Here is a 6,702-nt window from a genome sequence, read left to right as displayed (position 1 = left end):
TACTAATCATTAGGCATTACAGTACCTAAATAGCCAAGGTAAATTGAATCAGAGGCATATGAAGTGGGTAGAGTTCTTGCAGAGCTATACATTTGTGTTGAAGCATAGAAGTGGAAAATCTAACAGGTTTGCAGATGCACTAAGTAGGAGACAGTTGTTGCTTACAGTAATGCAGGTTGAAGTAGTTGGGTTTGATGAACTCAAGAATTTGTACCCTGAGGATCCTGATTTTGCTGAAGCATGGAAAGCTTGTAAAGAACCTGTTGCTGTAGATAGAACCAAGTGGTTAGAATATTTGATTCAAGATGGCATGTTGTTCAAAGGTAGTCAATTGTGCATTCCGAGGAGTTCCATGAGGTAAAATCTGATTAAGGAGAAACACAGTGGAGGGATGGCAGGACATTTTGGTTGAGATAAGACCATTGCCATTCTTAGAGAACATTATTTTTGGCCTCAAATTTCACAGGATGTGAAGAAGTTTGTATAGAGTTGCCAGGTTTGTCAAGTTGCCAAGGGGTTTAGTCACAATACTGGCCTATATCAGCCATTGCCTATTCCATCAAGGCCATGGGAGGACATAAGTATGGATTTTGTTCTTGGATTTCCAAGGACACAAAGGGGTAATGACTCAATATTTGTGGTGCTTGATAGGTTATCCAAAATGGCACATTTCATTCCATGCCACAAAACTCATGATGCTGTTCATATTGCAGACTTGTTTTTTAGAGAGGTGGTAAGACTACATGGTCTTCCAAGGAGCATAGTTTCTGACAGAGACACTAAATTTGTGGGGTATTTCTGGAGGACATTATGGAAAAAGTTGAGAACAGAATTGAAATTTAGTTCCACGCATCACCCACAAACTGACGGCCAAACAGAAGTGGTAAACAGAAGTCTGGGCAATTTGCTGAGATGTTTAGTTGGGGATAAGCCCACGGGATGGGATTTGATTCTACCACAGGAAGAGTTTGCTTATAATAACTCTGTAAATAGGAGTATTGGAAAATCACCATTCCAAATTGTATATGGGAATAGCCCAAGGATTGCACCAGAGCTGAGGAAGATAGAACACAGGGAGAGGACGAGTGCTGAAGTTGAGGAATTTGCTGAACATATCAAGTGTCTACATGAGGAGGTTCAGGCACACATTACCAAGATGAATCAAGAGTATAAAGCTAGGGCTGATCAAAGGAGAAGACATAAAGAATTCCAAGTAGGAGATTTAGTCATGGTGCACTTACGAAAAGAAAGATTTCCAGCTGGTACTTACAACAAGCTGAAAATGAAGAAATTTGGCCCCTGCAAAGTTTTGAAGAAACATGACTTAGGAAATGCATATGAAGTGGAACTGCCAGATGGTATTCACATTTTTCCCATTTTCAACATTGTAGATTTAACAGAGTATCATGATGATGGTGCAGATGAGGAGCTGGTGTTAGAGCCATGTCTAATTCCTGCTTCTAAGAAGGAGGAGATAGAAGACATTTTAGATCATCGTGTGGGTAGGAGTACCAGAAATAGGCAGTATGAAGAGTATTTGGTCAAATGGAAAGGATGACCAATTGAGGACTCAACTTGGATTTCAGCAGCTGAGGTTTCCCATTTGGGATTTCCTCTACCATTCATAAAGTGACAGGGTCACTTTTCAATCTACCTTGGGTGTCTGATGCAGGAGCATCCAGAGGTATAAGGGCAATCCTGTGTCACCCAAAAAAATGTACTTAGGCTTAGTTTCTGTTTCATGTCTTTTCATTTTTGGATACCCATTTGGGTCAAATAAAGGTTCCAACTCTCACAGTTCCACTATCAATGTGTTTGAAAATCTCAAAAAAATAGGAGCATGTAATTGGGCCATCATTTTGGTAAACTAGAAGGTGTGAATTGGCCAGATGAATGTAATTGTGATTTAGAGCATTCCAGAAAAAGAATCAGGTCAATAGGACCCACAGTTTGAAAGTTATTGCAATTTTTTGAGTTTTGGAGACCTCCTAAGAATGCTTCAAAGTCAAGTTAGGGGCATTAAATGACCTCGAAAAGGGTCCAAAAATGGGGGAAGAGCAAAGCTATCCATAGGGCTATAGAGCACTTCGAGAGCTTTTCATAAATGTAAACGATTCGTCAATCAGAGCTATGGTTCAAAAGTTATGCCTCCCAGAAGTTCGATTACCGTTTCTGGATTCTTCTAGATTTGCGCCAACTTCTACCGCAGCTTTCGAAACCTTCTATTTGGTCGGTGGGTGCCTACTAGCACTTTCTAGAATGTACTCCTAGTCCTTAACCCTTTGGGGTCTATTTAAGGAGATTTTTGGCATTGTAAAAGGCAGTTCAGAGTGGAGTTTGAGAGCAGGTACTGAAAGGAGAAATTATCTCCAGATTTATGCTATTGTTAGCCCTTAGGGCATGTTTCAAAGTTTATTTTCCTGTACTATTTGTAGTAGCTTATTTTCTCAGTTAATATAATTTTTCCCTTTCTGTTGTGTCCATTCTGTTCTTGGGTTGTGTCCCCATCAATAAGTATGACTTAGGAGAGAACAAACTCCCGTATTGTCAAAAACTTTATACAAACTCCTAGGCTACAATTAATAAATAAATGCATTTACCTAAGTAAGCTTAAGTAAATAGAAAAAATAATTAATAATTAATTATTTACTCTAACACCCCCCCTTAAGTGCAACTTAGGGAAATGCCTTAAGCTCACAAAACTAAGATGAAATGCAGAATGGGTCCCGACAACAAGGCCATGTTGGGTACCCAAGTACAATGCAAAAAGATGCAACCTTTGAAAATGGGGAAAGAGAGAAAACCACATGAGAAGAACCCTCACCCAAAAAGAGGTAACCTAGTGAAGAATTGAAGAAGTCTCCAACTAGGGAAATTGTCCCCTAAAATAGGAACATGAGTGATCAAGTAAAGTAGCATCACTGAAGCATGTAGAAGCCGCAAATATGTCAAATTGCTGATCTGAAGAACCTCCATGGAAGAAGAAGGCACGGACTGAGCATGTCTATATGGTAGATGATCCATCTCACTGAAATGCATAGGTAGTCAGCCACTGCAATCGCCTTGTACATAGGATCAACCACTGAATACATAGTTCACACTATCGAACCATTGAACCAATGATGCATGAGAACAATAGCATAACAGGTGTCACTTGTTCTAGGGAATTTTTTATAAGGAATGTGAGCTACAAATCTCTATGATTTCAAAGATTTTTCATCACATTTACATGTTGATAGTCTAAGAGGCACATTCACTTACATTAAAACCTAGTCATGAATAGAGATAAATTTCAATAGCTCCAAATATTAGGAACAAATTTATAAATATTTACAATTATAAAAAAATATTCTTTACATTTCAATTGAGAACAACACTATACCTTTCCCAAGAGAAATCTCCCAAGTGTTAGAGACCAATTTTAGGAGCCACAATTTTGAATGAGATCAAACATAAATGTACATCCAACACTACCTCCAACTATTATTTTCCTACATATAATTCAAATACTAAATGGTCATACAAATAATCTCTAAAAAATGCAAGCACCCTTAAAACTAAATAGGTCACGTGCAACACCTAGTCTTAGTTTTAGGTGTCTTTTCTACTACTGGTGAATATGGACTTGAGAAAAGAGATTATTCCTATCTAATTATTAGAATAAGGTAAAATATATCCAATGTCTTTTCTTCTTCCCAACAAAACTCGACCTCTATTGGAATAGTTGACTTTTGAAAGTAAGAATGATCTTTTGCTTTATGTTCTCCATCTTGATCCATTGCAGGTGAATTGCTAATGGTATTGGGTCAAAAAAATCAGTAGCTTCTAAAGGCATTGGGTCAACAAATCAATAGCTTCTTAGTCCTTCACCTTTGTATCTACCTTTGTGGGTGCTTCTATCATTAACGGTATTATTGGTTCCCTTGTTACTAATGCAAGTGATGCTTTAATGGGTTTGTTAAGAGAATGAGATTTTGGTAGAGTTAGAGCTCTCAAATGAAATGAACATGTATGGTATCAATGCCATCTATGCAAGCTTAAGGAGAAATGTGAAAGACCTGCAACTTACCATGCTTGTAGTGGCCTTATTTTTTATTAATTTTCTCAAAAAAAAAAAAAGGATGCCTAGAAAAATAAGTACCACCAATGAAAAATAAGAAATAAAAAACCAAAATTTGCCTTTAAATAGAAAAATGAAAATCTAATATATGATAAGAATAATTTTACGAAATTTTCTTAAAAATACTATAGACTAGATTGACTTGAAAACTATAGTCTAGTGACTAACAAATAAAACTGAAATACATTGCGATAATCCCTCCACTCTCAATGTAAATAAAATAAAAGTATTATTATTCACCAATTTACAATAATGTAGTTTGGAAAAGCATAGAAAACTATTATTACAAATCCTATCTTGTTTTGATTAGACTAGTTTTTATTCCAACCTACACATAACTTTTTAGAAGAAATAGAGCTAAATCAAAAACTATATTTATTTAACAAATATTCATATGCATTATTGATGCCATACTAGTGAGATAATTATGAATCCAAGGGAAAAATTTCACTATAATGAACATTGAAATGGTAAAAAAATTGGATATACATTGAAATGGTCAATTTTAAGATCTTTGACGTCTATTACTAATTTGCATTAATGAATACATTACCTCATCTTTCAACCATAATGTGAATGTTTTAGAGTTTAAGTAGGGCTTGATTGAATAAGATAATTGTGGATAGGTTAATTATTTTGCAATGAGGCTCATAAATATCTCCATTGGCAATGATTAGCTTCCTTGGCATAAAATCTATGAGTGGCAGTTGAACACGTATTATATTAAACATTTTAAAAATTGAATTATGTAAGTTATTTTTCCTTCAAACACCTATTGAGATTAAATCTTATAATTCATAGTCAAGATGATCATATAGGAAAGGAATATAAATGAAATGTTGTCAAAAATATTGATCTAAAATATAGGACTATTCAAATAAGAATGAAATGGATACCATCAAAGGATGATTCCAAACTTGAGGTTCAATCTACTAATTGAGTGAGGATTTATATCTAAATTGATGAAGAGAAAAAAAATCATATAGTAACACCACATGAAAACTAAACTAACCAAGACATATTTCAATATAATTAGACCATTAACACAATAAATAAATGCAACTATAATTTATGAAACACCAACTAACACAACCCTAAAACCTTATCTTCCCAATAATGATGAATGAAAAACTAATGTTTAAAATGAAAATGAAAAATAACTGATCACCTCTCTCACAATAATCTCATTCACAACTAAAAATACATAAAACAAAATTAGTAAAGGGATCCATTTGAGTTGTGCTATAAAACTAAGGGCATGACAGACAAGAAATGAGGTAAGGCGGTTGTTTAGTCCTCCTTTAATGGAATTCTTTTGGTAACACTCTCTTCTGCACAAGAATGACATGTGAAATATGGTCTATATGATTTGCACAATAATGGTGATGGAAAATAGAATGAATGTCTATGATTTCATTTTAGACCATTGCTGAAGAACTGCTACATCCATTTTGGGGCTAAAGATTGATGAGCAACAAACATTCACAACCCTAAATGGAGAAATTATGCATGTTTTAGAAGTGACACCAAACACATCTCTAGAAGAATGTATATACAAGAGATTGCATGATAAAAACAACTAGACAACATAGAGGATATTATCAGAGAGTTAGTGGATAGAATCCAAGAAAGTGTTGTAGTAGGTACTATGACATAGGAATCACTTGCAAGTGTCTTTGAGAATTTATAGTCCAAATATTGGGAGGACTACAAGTTGTGCAATTTGTCATGTATTGTACATGCATTTTCTTATAAGAGTGTTTCAAGTATTGGCACAATCTCCTTTTGATGATCCTAAGTATCCATTGCTTATAAGAGTGTTTCAATGTTGGGAACCACTTCAACATCCTTTGCATGGTTTAGAGGTAATGTCATTGTGGCAGAGGCTTTTGCAAGGGAATGGGACTCATGATTATGGAATTTATACAGAAGCATAACTTTCTTCTTCAACTCCTTACACTCAACTCTTTACTGAAGTTATTCTTCTAGTAGTGAGAATAGCTACTACAAATTCATGGGAGACAAGGGACCCTGAACCTGTGCTCCATTTTTTGGAGACATGGGATAAGTTACTACCAACTTTAGTACTTCATAACATTCTGGATCATATAGTGATGCCCAAATTAACAACAATAATAGATACTTGGAATCCTTGCAGGGAGACTGTGCCAATACATGCATGGTTATATTCTTGGCTTCCATTGTTGGGCTAGCATATGGAGCCTTTATAACCAACCATTCTAGAATATGTATGCAATAAGGGCAAAGCAAGAGAAAGGGCACAAAGATCACACGGGCATGGCATGGCAATGCAATCACAGAGCTAGGGCATGACCATAGATTGATTGGAGATTATTATAACACAATCAAGCTCATTCAATGCCATGGGCAACCATTTTTTTAAATTAAGTTTAAGATCTCATATAGAGAGGAAGGTATTCAAAGTTAGTGTGAAATAATAGAATGACTAAATAATGAGGAGAATGCATTAAAAAAAATACCACAACAAAAAAATGTAGGCAAAGGGAAATAAAATGCAGAGTAAGGGGATGACTAAGAAATCGTAGATCTTCACACTCAAC

This window comes from Cupressus sempervirens, chromosome 8, assembly GCF_028749045.1.
Source record: "Cupressus sempervirens isolate cs-2001-9-10 chromosome 8, ASM2874904v1, whole genome shotgun sequence".
Classification (NCBI taxonomy): domain Eukaryota; kingdom Viridiplantae; phylum Streptophyta; class Pinopsida; order Cupressales; family Cupressaceae; genus Cupressus; species Cupressus sempervirens.
Note: the sequence above shows the minus strand (reverse complement) of the source record.